This window comes from Corapipo altera, unplaced genomic scaffold, assembly GCF_003945725.1.
Source record: "Corapipo altera isolate COAL_440 unplaced genomic scaffold, ASM394572v1 302, whole genome shotgun sequence".
NCBI lineage: Eukaryota > Metazoa > Chordata > Aves > Passeriformes > Pipridae > Corapipo > Corapipo altera.
In genome coordinates this window covers 138,843-153,707 of record NW_020885052.1, presented here as the reverse complement: position 1 = coordinate 153,707, position 14,865 = coordinate 138,843, and the positions used below count along the sequence as shown (strand labels likewise).

The window sequence follows — 14,865 nt, the reverse complement described above, 5'->3', positions numbered from 1 at the left end:
TATCCCACTCCTGCTGTGCCCCATATCCCACTCCTGCTGTGCCCCATGTCCCACTCCTGCTGTGCCCCACGTCACGCTCCTGCTGTGCCCACGGCTCCCGCGGCCACTGCGCCCGCTCTGCTGCTCTCTGTTCTTCTCATCCCTGCCCTTTCTGCAAGGTAAGGGGAAAACTCAGGTTGCTTTTGTTCTTTGCTCCGAGGCAGGAACATCCAGCTTGGGCCCACAAGGCTGAGGATAAGTTAGTGCTCCTGCTTCACTCGGGCACAGCCTGTGTCACCCTCCACGTGGAACACACATCAGTCAGTTCTGCTGCTGCAGAACCTGCTGAGGGTTTGCATCTAAATATGAGAAAAGGTGTTTTCCTCGTTTCCTTTCAAGTCACCTCTAACACTGTGATTTAGAAAATAATTTGGCTTTTAAATATTTCGAGAAACTAACTCTTTCACCCCTTTTCCATCAAAGTGAAGCTTATGGTCTAGGAATCTTCAGTAAAGCAATGGAGTGACTTATGAGACAGAAGTGAAGGGACCTTCAGGCAGCCCTGATGTGCCATGCCAGCTGCCTTCCCAAAGGATCTGGCCTCATCCTCAGGGCTGCTGGAAGCAGTAGGCACTTCTTCAAGCACTTCTTCCAACTCAGAAAGTTCTTCTTGCTAGAGGATGGGTTTGTGCTGACCCGACGCACGTATCTCCTAAGGTCTGTCAACAAGCTAGAAACGAGGTAAAAGCACCCCTTTCTCCACATGCCGTGGTGGCAAGTGTTGCAGCTTGAGAGGGCTTTCCAGCAAGTTTACCATTGCTTGCTACAAGTGTGTTTGCTACAATGTGTAATCAAATTGCAAAGTTATCTTTGATGCTGAGATTGTGTTAAAAGTTTTAAATAATACTGAACAGCGATAAATAAGGCAGAAAAGAAATCTTTATGCTGAGTTAGCAGGAAGACAGAGAAAAAACTCTGTAGTCCATAAACTAGTCAAATCAAGTTGAAAATAACACAAATTAAAACATACATTATACCTCCTGTATTCAATATGGGAGGTGTTTTACAGTGACAGATAATTCAGCTTTGGAAGGGAAAGGCAATGTCACAGAGCAGAGCTGCAGCCTGAGGCTGAAGAGTCAGCACTAACTTGTGCAAATTCAGTCCCAGCAGCTCTTTCACCAGATAGTCCACTTTTTGAGACCAATTTTTTATCATAAATAGGTGTAAATCTGGACAATAATGCTGTTGGTGAGCGCAGAGCCTGAGGTGAGGGATGCAGAGGAGTCTGTGGGAGGCAGCTGGCCCAGCAAGGCTTGTTGTGGAACAGTGTGACTTGGAAAGTGCTCAGAGACAGCTTGAGTAGAGAGCACACTGTGGTGACATGGTATTTCTGCACTAATCCCATACGTTTTACTTAGCTCAGTGATAATGCAGGAATCAGGAGAACTGATTCCACACCAGTATGGAAAAGATGTGGGCATATGCAAACCCCTATTTCAGAGGTAAACATGCACACACATACATGTGTGTGCATTCTCTACACAGAGGGATGTGTGCTCCAGAGGTGATATACAGGCTGATAAACCAAGAGCTTTCAGCAAACTATTCCTGAGCCTTGAAAGTATTTTGTCAATAGTAAAGCATGTACATCCTTTGATATTAAAAGTTCAAGCACCCAGCAAATGATGATCTGCAGTTTCCAAAAGCCCCTATATGGTCTGTGGCTGAAGTTTTGCATGAGAATGTTATAAGAAATCTACCATATATTGATGTTTGCCTTAGCCCACAGGAGCTAAAGATGAGATCTTTCCTGTGTGCAAGGAAATCTACTTGAATTAAAATAACATACAGCTTTGTAACTAAATCATAGATGTTTTAAAAGTATCTTCCATAAACCCTTCAATATATGAATTCCTGCAACATTCACGTTGTTAAGAGTGTATTTGTTCAGCACAGTGATGCTCCAGAAACTGTTTGGAGAAGCTGAGCATTCCAGCCTGCCTGATCAGGCTGACACAAACATACTCGCAGTATCCATGCTGACTTTTCAAGCATAATGTTCCGTGGATGCTTGGGGAAAGGGCATCTTGAGACCAAACTGAAGTCTTTATAAATAATGCCACTAAGCCCCATCTACTTAGGTGCTGTGGATAAATTTAATAAATCAAACAGCCATTGAGACTGCAATGAACGCTGATACCTCAGCCTCTGCAAAAAGTTGTCCGGTTTTTGCTCGTGCCTAGGCCAGCTGGCACACGGCTCGAAGAGGCAGGTACTGCAACCGTGAGAAATAGAGAAAAACCTCACCTTTCTTTTATGGCCGAGGGACCCCTGTTGTAGCCAGGCAAAGTCCTGGACAATCCAGTGAAATATTATAAAAAGCCGTAATGCACGTCTGAAAAGCTGGTAAATCCCGCTCCCTCTGCCCTTCCCCACTAATCCTTCTCCCTCCTCCCGGTTCCAGCGCGCAGACCGTAATCCCGCGCACCGCTCCGTGCGGGTCTGCGGCTCTCGGGTCCCCCCGGCCGCCCTCCCCCGGCCCCGCTCACCGCTGTCCCCGCGGTCCCTGCGGCTCGCCGGGGTCCCCGTGTCTCACCGGGCCGGGGCTCCGGGGTCCTGCGCCCTGCGGGAGCCGGCGGGAGGGAACCGCTCCATGGCCTCCTGCGCCAACAGGCTGGATGGAAGCAGCCTCCGCGCTGCGCTGCCAAAATCCTCAAGCGCAGCCGGTGCACTCGCGTTTCATAACGCTCCCCTGCTCGGGGAAACAGCCTCTCTCTACGGCTGCTCCACGGCAGAGCTCTGCAGCCTTCTGCAGCTGCAGACGTTTCCAGACCTAGCCATTCCCTCTGCCTGGGTGTTTGTCCAAGCGCACGGATGGCTGCATCGGCAGAGGGCTGAGTGGCGGCAGCAGCGTGAAGCCCTAATGCGATCAGCTGAACGGATGCTCAGTGTTTGTTTCTCGGTGCCTCTTCCCACTAGGGGCAGATCCTTCTGAAGCCGCTCCTCTGGAGACCCGAACCCCTTCCCAACAGGTCGAGAGGGTCCCGGGAAAGCGAGTCCCTGACAGCCTCCCGGCAGCAGCTTGGAGATTTCAGGCAGAAAATTGTTATTCTGGGCACAGTTGGCTGGAAGTAAAATATTTATAAATGTGAGAGCTGAAAGGCAGTTGCTGGTGTCCTCAGGACTGCCTGTGCTGCTGCCTTCCCTGCACGTTTCAGCTCTGTTCTGCTGCTGCTTCACATGAAGATTGAGCAATTTATTCTTGAAGCATCTGCATTTAAGTGGGGGCAGGCTACACCCCTGTAACTGCATGGGGTTTTAAAGCACCCCACAGTCTTAGCATATTTAATGAAACCTGTGGAGATTTGTCTCTTGGAGGCAAAGTCTAATGCAGTAATGGGACCCTTGGTTCCTCCCCGTGCCAGGGAGTGTGAGTCAGATACATCAGCCCCAACACCTGCCTGGCTGTGAGAAAGCAACACTCAGGGGCTTTTTTTGGATCTAAGAGGAAAGAGGGAATTGGGATGCCACGTGGGGCTGATCCTGTTTCCTCTCTGTATGCTTCACAGTGCTTCAGACTCTGAAGCCTCGTGGGCTTTGGTGATCAGGTGTGTGGATCTCTCCATGCAGTGCACCCTGTGAGTGGGGGCTGAATCCCACAGTGCAATATTGACACTTGAATCACACTTGGTTTTCCCATCTCCACAGGATTTAAAAGAGGGATCTGGTTGTTCAGCTCAACGTGAACAGTTAAAGTGCTTTTGCTCCTAACAAATGTACTCTCTGACCTGTACTGATAGGGCTGCAATCCTACGGTGATTTGGTGAATTTTGATTAATGGAGAATTCTGAGACTTAGCAGTGTAACATTCAAATTTAAAAATATGGATAGGTGGAAGTGTATTGTCACCCCAAGAAGTTGTGCATCTGTTAGATTGCAACCTTTATGTGTGTGTGTACACCTTTAAGGCTGTAACAGTGTGAAGTTAATTTAGTTTTACTGAAATTAAATTAATCAACTGTTAAGTGTAACAAAATTTTTAAACATTGCACTGGGTTGGGGCTTAAATCAATAGAATTGCAGAAGTATACCCAGGTGGAGCAGTGGCAGGAAATGCCTGTTCAGAATTCTCAGCAAGAAAAACTATGCTGAAAATGTACCAGACTCTGGCTGTACCCCACAGTGTGTGCATGGGGATGAAATGTGTGCAGGCAGGTGCAGCCTCTTGGGACCTTTGCTGCAGGAGCAGCACGGGCTGGGGCTGCAGCCCCTGGCACCAGCCAGACCTGCTGGGTGTGGGGAGTGTCCCAGGGACACTCTGTCACTTTGACATATGAGCTGTTTGCACAGATTTGACATGAAAACAACCATTATCGTTTGGAGGTCTTGCAGCTGCTCTGCCTTGATTTCTGAACATAGATGAAGCCCAGACAAACTGCCAGGGTTGGTAAAACAACACCCCTGCTGCACTGAACCCTCTTTAATGCCAGCTTGTTTCCAGGACTTTGTGTACAAAATGCCACATGGGGAGTTATGAGACCCAGTTCATCCCTGGGCATGAGCCCTGCTGCCACAAGGTGACTGGGCTGAGGGGTTACAGTCTGCAAACAGCAGTGTCAGGCCACTGCTCCAGACTCAAACCAGACCCATTCTGGGGAGATCAGCAAGGTAAATAAAGGAAGAGTAGTGTTGTATCCAAGGAAGATGGCAACAGTCCCTCTCCTGAAATTATTACAGTGGAGCATTTTGGGGTGGGGGTGGGAGGTGCTCTGTGTCCCCTGCTGATGCTGCTCACATGGCAGGTCACCATCGAGGCAGCACCACTGGGGGCACAGCCAGCCTGGCTCCTCGGAGTGAGCACTGGCAGCTCTGTGTCCTGGCCACAATATCTCCACTCCCTAATTTCCTGTCTGGTTAGTAATACTGGTTTTCTTCCACTCTCTGGGGAATTTTTCTGTCCCTCATGAGGAGCAGAGGAACTCTTGGGAACACCTACTGTTGGGATGGAGAAGCTGGAAATGTGATGCACTGTATGGGAAAAGGCATGAGCGGTGTTGATGATGAAGAAGGATGTGTGAGACTATTTCAGATGTTTTCAGGCTCAGACCGACAGGAAATTATTCTTGTGATTTACTGGCACTGTTTTCTTGCCTGTGTTACCCCATTGTCTACAGAAAAGTTGTACCTTGACAGGACCTGTCTGTGTGTCCACTGCAGCTCCTACTAAATTAAGAGGGAAATGGATCAGACTGTAAATTCAAAGGATGATCTGAGCAGGATGCAGACATTGAAAAATGATATCTAATAACACCAAGAGAAAGGGGGCAAAACTTTGAAAATAAAGCCTCCATGTGTTATGGTCGTGTTGTGAAATAAGTCACTGATGGGAGGAGTGGCAGCTGGAGGCAGTCTGCAACTCAGGAAAATCCTGGGCTCTTTCTTTCTCTGCTTGATGGTTCTGCATGGTTGTTGAAAAAAATACAGCACAGAAATTGTGGAATGAGTGGCATTACTTTTAGAATCCTGTTGTGGGAGCATTTTTGTGCTAAATGACTCAAACTTTCAGTCACTGCAGAAAATAGGCTCAATTGTAACGGTGAGGATGAGTTCAGAAAAGTGACAGGTTTTGCCAGTGTGGTTTCAAGACAAAATCTCTTAAAGACTGTGAAGTTTCATAAAGGAATGTAATGTAGCAAATAGTTTTCCTGTCCTTTTCATCTAATAATCCTAAATATTCGGGGGTTAGGCATTCCATGTAATGCCTACCTACAATTTTCAGTTATTTCATGAAACAACTGAGGAAAACAGCTGTTTAGAGCAGGGGTTGACAACGTCACTCTCTTTTTGCAATGACTGTGTTTATAACATAAATGCCGTATCAGGTGCAACATAGACAAAATGGTTGGGTCTAATACGATTATTGTCAAAACTCCCCATGATCTCAGAGCACCCAATAAATATGTCAAGTGCCATGCACAGAGCATTTGCTGAAAATTGTGCAGATCAGGGAAGGCTCTTACATTCCTAAGATATGTCTCAGAGTTTGCTTTAGCTGTGGGAATACAGGCAGATGCCACAGAGGTGGTGCTCTGCCTGGCAGGACTGTGTGCTCTGCACGATGATGCTGCTCCATCTGTTTCAGGGGACGGTTGAGGGTCATTCAAAGTGGTGGGAAGAGGTGCTGGAAGGTGCAACCCAAATCAACCCATCTGGGTCTGGAGCCTCCAGCTTCAGTTTCCTCTTTCTTACTGTCATTGCTGCTAAGGGAGGGCAGAGCTTTGGAAGCAGCTGATTGCATTTTGCACTTTCGGGGTCTGAAAGGACAGAAGTGGCTCCCAATAATGAGGGCTTGAAGAAACAACCCCTTAAAAGATAAATGAACAAACAGATCACATAGATGAGGGTGTTGAACACAGTCCTGGTGAAGGTGAGATAACATTTGAAAATGTAAGAGATGTAATACAGAAAAGCCAAATTAATTTCCAAATTCAGAAGGGATTTGAAAGGTAAACTTTAAGCATAAGTAATCAAGGATTGCTGTAACTAGAGCTGTTTCTGCTGTTCAGTGTCCAGTTTATTAAAGAGAAGTGAAAAAGGAACAGGTAAATAGGATAAGTTTTGGTCAGGAGGTTACTGCTGGTTCCTTGTGCTGGATGTATTTAAGCTGTGTATCTCCTTCCTGTTTCCGTGATCATACCCTGGCACCAGCACAGAAATGATTTAATCCAGCTGAAAATGGAAAAGGTTTGTGGAAAGCAGCTTCTACGTGCACATTTTGGGAACAGGCGTGCTCTGACACAAGTGGGTGCAGAGGGAGTTCTGGCAAACTGGTGGGAGATGGGACTGTGAGCACTTGGACAGAGATTTTTCCCATTTCAAACATCATGAATTTACTCCAGGGGGACATTATGTTGTGTTACAGTTTTTGTCATGTTTCATTTGCACTATTGTAAGTTCCACTGATATTTAAATATTTTTTTAAGAAGTGCCAGCAAAACAGATGGCAGTTGCACATCCTGCTGCATGGGAAGGTGGTGGTGCTGGGGTTAACATCCCTGGGAAAAGGAATGCAATGGGTAGGACAAAACTCAGATGTCAACATGGCTTTTCTGTCCTGTTGGCAAGGACCAAAGCAGCTGGATGTTGTCCTTAGGCAGGATGGGATTTGAGGGAATCAGCTGCAGGCACTAAGCAGTCAATAGGCACGTGTGCGTGAGTTTTGGGGTAGAATGAATGGTTAGTTTTGTAGTAAAAATCAGCATTTTGCTGATCTCTGCTGGTCTCTGTGCTTACAACTTCATGCAAAAGCAGTTAAATTGAGGATGTCATTTGACCTGACCGTGAAGAGGTGCTGGTGATGTGAAGGAACAGTTTCTAAGTGGCTGCTGAAGGTAAGTTTGCTAAAAAAGATTGGGACTCGCAGAACACAGTAGTAGTTCTGGTTGGGAATGCATTGATCATATTGCAGTATGTGTGCAGAAATGGTTTTATGTGCTGTAATCCTCGAGGTGATTTGATTATGATCTGGGGACTAACATTCTAAGTCCCAAGGGACAGTCTGAGATACAGGAAGGCCGTTTGCAGTCGTGCTGTGGGAGCAGCTGCGCTTCCTGCAATTCAGCTGCTTCAGATGTTACCTGAACGTGTGTTCCTTCCTGGAGTTGTGTGCAACTGTGGGATCCCTTTGTGCTGAGCTTGGGGGAGATGGACAGCCCTTGGCCAAGTCAGCTTTGTCCTTCCTATTCGAGTGTTTTTCAGCCTCAGAAAACACATTTAGCCTAAAGTCCTGGTGTTTTTCCGAGTATGGCCTTTTGATGTTTGTGACTGGTATTATCTTCTAAATGCAGCTGTTTGTTTGGAAAGAAGAAAGGCCAATATACTGGCAGTTTGACCAGCACCTTGGGTCACTGCTTAGTCAGGTCTCTAGAGGGTCCTGCACCACACCAGGCTCTGGAGGTACTGCCTCCCCCCCATCCCATTCAGATCCAGAGCTGGATTTCAAGAGGAACTTTACTGTCACTTCTCAGCCAGACTGTGTGAAGGCACAGTGTGAATGATAACACCTTACCTTGCAGTAATCACAAAGCAACACCAGCTAATATCTCCAGTCAAATAAGTCTGAGTTTTTTTCTACTTGAAGGTTTTGTCTTTTGACAAGTGGTAGTAATGTCTTGTTCTTTATTTTTAGTGGACCACAGTAAACTGTAATGGATATTAAGTCACCTGAGCCATAAGTATTTGAATGTCTCCAGTGCACCCATCTCAGAAAACAGCAGCACCAACACCTCTCAGAAACCTTGACAGAGTCCTCTTCAGACTCTGTACAGTGAGGTTGCTGGAGTGTTACACTGGGGATTTGTCCAGTCCTGGCTCACTCCTTCATTACCAGGAACCAAGAGCAGCAATTAGAGAGCCCTGAACACCCGACACAAAAAAGATCACACCAATTCAGAGACTAAAGGAGAGTTAGGATGCTATGCAGTGCTCTTTGCAAGCTGGCCTCGCTCACCACCTTTTCCCAGCTTTGAAAGGAGAAGAAGTTGAGCCACGGCAATAAGTCTGCTGGCTCTGCTGACCATGGATTCCTTTATTGTGCTGCCAGACAATAGTTTCAGTAATATACATCAAATTAAGCTCATAGTCATGCCTATATGAACCCAGGACTCTTCTGCTGCAGGTACTGGGATGATTTCAGGTTTCCTTTCTCCCTGTTCCTCCATCCTCCGTCAGTGCAGTGCCTCCATCAGTTCGCCATCCTTGGTACTTCCAAAGGCCCAGCTTGCTCTGGAGCAGGGCTGGCTGTGGTCACTCTGCTTGGAGGGTCCTGGTTTCACACCCCACGGTGTGCCAGCTCTCTGGCCTGCCTGGCTGCACTCCCTGTGCTGGGGGCAGAGCTGTGGGTTTGCCTCCCCCTGAATTCAGAGGCGCTGCTGGCAGCGGAGCAGGGGCTTGGCTGTTGCTTGGTAACTGAAGCCACATTTCAAAAATGTACCCGTTTACAGCCAGCTTCCCAAACTAATGGCTTTGAAAGGAAGAGTTGTTCTTTCAGGATCGTTTTCATTTTGTACTTTCTTAAAAAAAAGGAAAAAGAAAAAAAAAAGAGCCTTTCAGCTCCAGCTTTGCTTTTCTTCTCTGCTCTCTTTCCTCGCATCTGGTCCCACAAAGGGGAGCAGTGTCACATGCCTGGGAGCAAAGTCCTTTCATCCCCCCCTCCTTAGGGTTCAGCTGTTATCATTCTGAATTTCAGGCTGAACGGAAGGAAACACTGAGCACTTCCCATAACATTGCATTTGGCATTTGCTGAGCGTGGCTTTCCTCTTGTAAGAGTTCTACCTGTCAGCCACATCCCTCCCACCTGTAGGACAGGTCAGTGGAAGGTGGGACAGGTGTTACAGAAGTGTTTGGTGTCTGTTCTCAGCTCTCATGGTGGTTTGCTGGATGTCCCTCTTGGACACACCACTTGCTCCTCAGGCCTTGCTGTCCCTTCCACAGAGCAGCCCGGGGAGCTGGTGCAGGGCCCTGTGCCCCATGGGCAACCAGGCTTTAGGCAACTTAGCCATTGCATTTCCATCACCAGTGTTGGGTGAGGCTGTCAGGTCTGGCTGGGTCTGCACCTGGAAGAGTTGCATCCGTAGTAGACCACAGGCAACCAAAAAGCTTAACTGCTCTGAGACCAAACTGCTGCTGTTCAGCTACTGGCAGCCATCTGTTCCTCATTAGCCTACTGGACAGCCAGCTCATCCCTGTGGGATGCAGCTGGGAGCCAAGGCAGCATCCACTGAGGGCAGCAGACAGGTGGGAGCAGTGGCTCTGGTGCTCCTGTCTGTGGAGCACCTCAGCCATGGATGGTGCAAGGGCTTTGATCTAGCAGGAAGCTGAACAGCCTCTGCATGTCATTGACATTGCAGTTATTCCCAAAGACACAGTATGGAACTGTCCTTAGTAACTGATTTCTATCCAATCTTAAGTTTTTGTGTGGCATCAATACCAGGATGTCTTCCACATAATTGCTCTTATGGTGCTGGTAATAAATCCCAGGAAGATGATTGCTCTGTCCTGATCCCTTGATGAGCAAATTAAAAACATTCCAGATTGCACACACAAGGGCACAAATTCTCACATGCTTTAAATTGCTGGGAATGGAAAGTGGCTCTGCAAAATAATCAGAGTTCACTGGTGTAATGAAATATAAATGTTTATCATCAGAGCAGTGAGAAGGTGTGTTTGCTGTTTTGATGCCAAGGCAGGTTTTTTAGGTTTTAGTGACAGTTCCACAAGCTGTAATGTTCCTTGGCTGCCCAGGCCCTCCTCCTGCCTCTGAAAACATCAAAGGCTGTAGCTGTTGTTTTGAAGTTCAGTCCAGCTGTGAGAAGAGGCTGTCAGATAACAGCAGCTGAGGAGGCCGGTCGCATCACCAGCAAAAGAAAGCAGTGAGGTGTCTTTCTGTGCCGCTGGCAGAATATTGTCAAATAGTCCTGGCCCAGTTGAAAGAGTGACAAAGCAGATTGTAGCCATTCCATCCCCATGACCTGCAGGTTGCTGCAGTACTCTGTGAGGAAGGTGTCAGCCATGCCATTATGTGGTACAGGAAACCAGGGCAATTTTTCTTGGTCCTTGTTGCTGTAGACTCTCAGACTTGAACAGGTGATCCCCTGTGGGGATAGGTCAGGTTCTTCATACAGAGTCAGTGCTGGGTGGCTGGTGGAATAGCCCAAGGTTGTTCCTTGTGTACAGGACCACAAAACTTGCCAGGATGTCCAGGGAGCAGCAGTTCTGGTGTCAGTGCTGTGCTGAGAGGGCTCCTGACCAGAGATCATGGCCCCTTTCCAGTGGTACCCAGATCACTGCCTGATGGCAGGAGGTGGTGGTAGGACAAGTGAGATCATTTCTTGTGCTTTGAATGGCAGTGCCACATCTTGGGCTCAGAGGTCAGTTCCACCATCATGCTGAAGCCTTTTAGTGTGTCCAAAGAGATGCACCCAATTTGTGCCGGCTCCATCTGTTTGAAAATTGAAATGACAGCATCATAACACTTGATGTAAGCTGTCACCTTTTATTTCACCACTGCTGCCCCTAGAAACACACACAGTTGCAAAAGAAGTCAGCATCCAGAGGAATGTGCTGCTAACAGAGTGAGAGAACAAGACACAAAGAACGTACGATAACGTGGGCTGGGCCGGCTGGGCACAGAAACTGGAAAACTGGGATGGTGAACGTGGTGTGAAAACAGAGCTGGCAGAAATCACGAGGAGAGGACTCAGTGCTAATAAATACTGCATTAATAACAGGAAAGGATGACTCACAACTCGAGCAGACAATAATGCTCATCTCATCTTTTCCAACAAGTTCAGAACCGAGCACTCGTTACTGGGCTTTGTTCTCCCTGATTGCTTTTAATTTCTGACTCTCTGTTCTGGATGGCTGCAGCCATCTGAACCTTTGGGTGTATTAATATTTTAGCAGGATGGGCAACAGGAGGCTGTGAAATGTCAGTTGTCTCTGAAAATCAAAAGGGATTTAGAAGTAGATGATGGGTAGGTGGCTGTCTTAATTCAGCAGTGTAACAGCAGAGCTAACACAGACTCCCTCCTCTCTTTCATCCCCTCCCACGTGCACTCGCTGAAAGGAAAATAAAAGACATTTGCGTTCATTGACAGCTGGTGATGTGTTCAAAAGGATCTTTATTGAGCTGGTAAACAGTCATGACTCCCTCCCCTTCCCCAAATTCTGTTTTGATGACTACTTTCTCTTTGCTTTTGAGATGGAAAAGGCGCTTGAAAACATGAGCCACTATGTAATAAATCAGAGAAAGGGGGGAAAAAAGTGCACACTCATACTTCTGTATCTCAGGGCTGAAGTCAAACAGCAGCTGCTCAGAGCTGGCCTTCTCAGGAACCTGGAGTCAGACCTTCCTAGTTTGCCGTTAGTGTCCTTTTAAGAGCTGTTCATTCATCAGGGTATTTCATATAATCTGACAGGAAATTATATTTATGATGCTTTTAGCTCCATTTGGGACATTTTTTAACACTACTTCTGGGATGTAAATTATTTAAAAATCATCAATTTAGTTCTTTACATAAAGAGATGAAAGCTTACCAAAAAGCTTTCCTGTTCATGGCAGTCTTAAATTCTCCAGCAGAACTCTGGATTTTTGCTTAATTGAACACCTAAAGAATAAAAAGAGCTTGGCCTCGTAACATTTTTAGTAGAAGTAAATTTTAGATTTATTTAGCCCCGTTGACTTTTGAAATACAACCACTAACAGCATCTGTTTAAATATTGTCCTTCAGAATGCACAAAGTGCTTTTATCACCAGGCATTAAAGTCCCTGATAGAGCATTTTATATACCCCTCTGCCCCTTGCACAGCTCTTCCAGCAGCTCCAGCCCTCTATTCCCATTCCAAAGAGATGGGTAAAGATGGGCTCCCTCATGGGAGGGGCATTGGGAGTGCAGCTGCCCAAGCCCCCTCCCTGCAGCAGGGCAGGAGAGGCACAGGGGAGGCCTGGGAACTGGAGGTCCTGGTGGTGCAGATCAGAGCCCAGGAGCCCTCCTGCTCCTGCTTCACCTCACCTGTCTGCAGGTGAGGTGCCCGTGGCTGCTCTGGCCCAGGAGGGGTGGCCGTGGCTCCTGACCCCCCTCTTAGCCAGCTGGGCACAGTGAACCTCACACATCCCCAGCCTGTGGCTCTGGCTGTGGCACAGGGCAGGGCTTTGTGCCAGCCCTGCCAGCCAGGCTGGTCAGGATGCCAGCAGGACTTGTCCTCTGGTGTAACCTGCTGCTCACATGCTCCTCCTCAGGTGACACTTGTGGTTGTGTGTGATTCCTTTGGCCTGGCAGTCCTTTCAAAGAACTGATGGGAGCAGTGACTAGTAAATACTTGAACTCCTGGCAGATACATAGCAGATGTAAACAACCTCAAAGCCCAAAGTTAAATGTAATTGAAAAGTCTCCAAATAAAAGATGTCTGTATGGATGCCATTTGCCTCTCTGATCAGCTCCAGCCCCAAACCAATCCTCAGGAATGAAGTCCAGGATGGAGCCACAAAAAGGACTGCTCCTAGAAAAGGGGCCCCTCCAATCCCACAAGGGAACTGCAGTGAATGGTTTTGACACTTTTAAAACCAAAATACATCTGTCATGCATAAGAGTGTGGAAACTTGCTAAATATTCATGAATCTGGGTTTTCTTTTGTTCCCATTATGCCTGGGGAGTATGGGATGTTTCCCCCCTACCAATTACTGTCTGTCTGATCCCTGTCAGTGCAAATCTGAGGGCAGAGGGACACTGTTCCACATCAAGGTGCTGTGTCTGATGCTAACCTTAAAATCAATATGTGAAAAGTTGGTGGTTGCAGGTGAGTGACACTACAGATTCACTGAAGACACTGGGATTCCCTGTCGTAATTAGCATTGATTCCCCTCTCGTTTTGGGGCTTTGTTGTCTGTGAACTCATTAAATTGTGACCTGCATGTAGGACTTGCATTTATGCCCTGGAAAAGTCAGCAGATTTGCTATCAGTTATTACACTCCTGAGGCTGCAGTTGTTTAAATGCATGTGATGAGAGGACTGTTGAGAAATATTTCAAGAAAGAACTATAAAAGCAGGTTCCAAGGGTACTTTTTTTACAGCCAGAATCTGTTCTCTTGCCTAAATGTGACATACTAAAAAAACAGCACTCTGTTTATCAAACCAGTGTGGAATTTCAATGCCTGCACTCATTGTTCCTGATGAATAGGGGGTGGCAACAGCACTGATGAAGCTTACTTGGAGGTTGATTTGGCTCAGTTCTTGCTTTCTGTAGGAGGACGTGACTCTTTTTTTGTGCTTCTTTGACTTGTGAGAGATGCTGGAAAACCAAGGTCCAGCATCAGTGAGGCTCTGCAAGATGCTCTCCCTCAGCCTCCAGAAAAGTAACAGCCTTTGTAGAAGCTAAAGTAATAGAGTTTCCAAACACTCCTGAACTACAGAAACGGGACTGTTTTGTACTGAGCTCAAACATTCAATCACCACTGCTTGGTTTGATGCTGAGGCCAGTGGAGTTTGCCTGCCCATCACTGTGTGGCAGTTCCACAGCTGGCTGGACACACAGAGAGCCCTTGCCAGACCTGGTGCTCTCAGTTCTCACCGTGTGCTCAGGGAGAATATGGTGCACTTCAGTGGTTTTTCTGGGTTTGAGGGACTTTTTTTACTGTTGGATTGAAAACAGAAATTTCAGAGAGCAAGGCAATTTATTGTCCCCACGCTTAGGCCAGTATTCACCAGGGGGCCAATTAAAATAGTGCAGTGCTTGTTAATAATAATTCAAAGTGGCTTTTCAGTTCAGTTTTGGTTTATTTAGGGATGCACACTGGGACACAGCCAGCACTCTTCAAAGGACCGAGTGCACAGACCCGGCACAGCTCAGGATCTTCACTCCTTTAACCATGACTTACCAGGGCAGCTAAAGGTCACTTTTACTGATTCCCAGTGGGAATATCGATAATTTAAGGAGAAATTAGCACAAACTTTATATATTGTTTTTGTCCCTGGACACTTATCTCCTGGGCACTGAAGTGGAATTTCGGTTAAAAAGCCATTCTGGTTTTTGCAGCTCTGATGGACAGAATCTCTACATTAGTCATTACACCACCTAATAAAACCCTGGCATGATTTACATACTTTAGTAAGTAAATGGACACCCACCCATTGGCCTCATAAACTAGTGAAGCTCCAGTGACTTCACTCTTACAGTTAATGAGTTGCTGGAATTACTTACAAATTTTGTTGATGATATTCTTCTATATATAACTCTATTTAAAGCTCTCTCCTCCAAAATGTAAGCATGTGCTTGTCCTCAAGAAAACTCTGACTTGTGTTTAAATTTAGAGTACTGATTAAATC

General features: G+C 46.8%; 1 protein-coding gene across 2 annotated transcripts in view; it reads right to left on the bottom strand.

Annotated features, from left to right (window-relative positions):
- WSCD1 (WSC domain containing 1) overlaps window positions 1-3,212 on the bottom strand; it is a 25,435-nt gene extending 22,223 nt beyond the window's left edge. The window contains exon 1 of one of the 2 annotated variants that reach the window (XM_027668814.1): window positions 2,532-3,212. The gene's annotated coding sequence lies outside the window, so the exon portion shown is untranslated. The remainder of the gene's footprint in view (window positions 1-2,531) is intronic. The other variant, XM_027668815.1, reaches the window with a different exon arrangement.
- Between the last annotated feature and the right edge of the window lie 11,653 nt (window positions 3,213-14,865).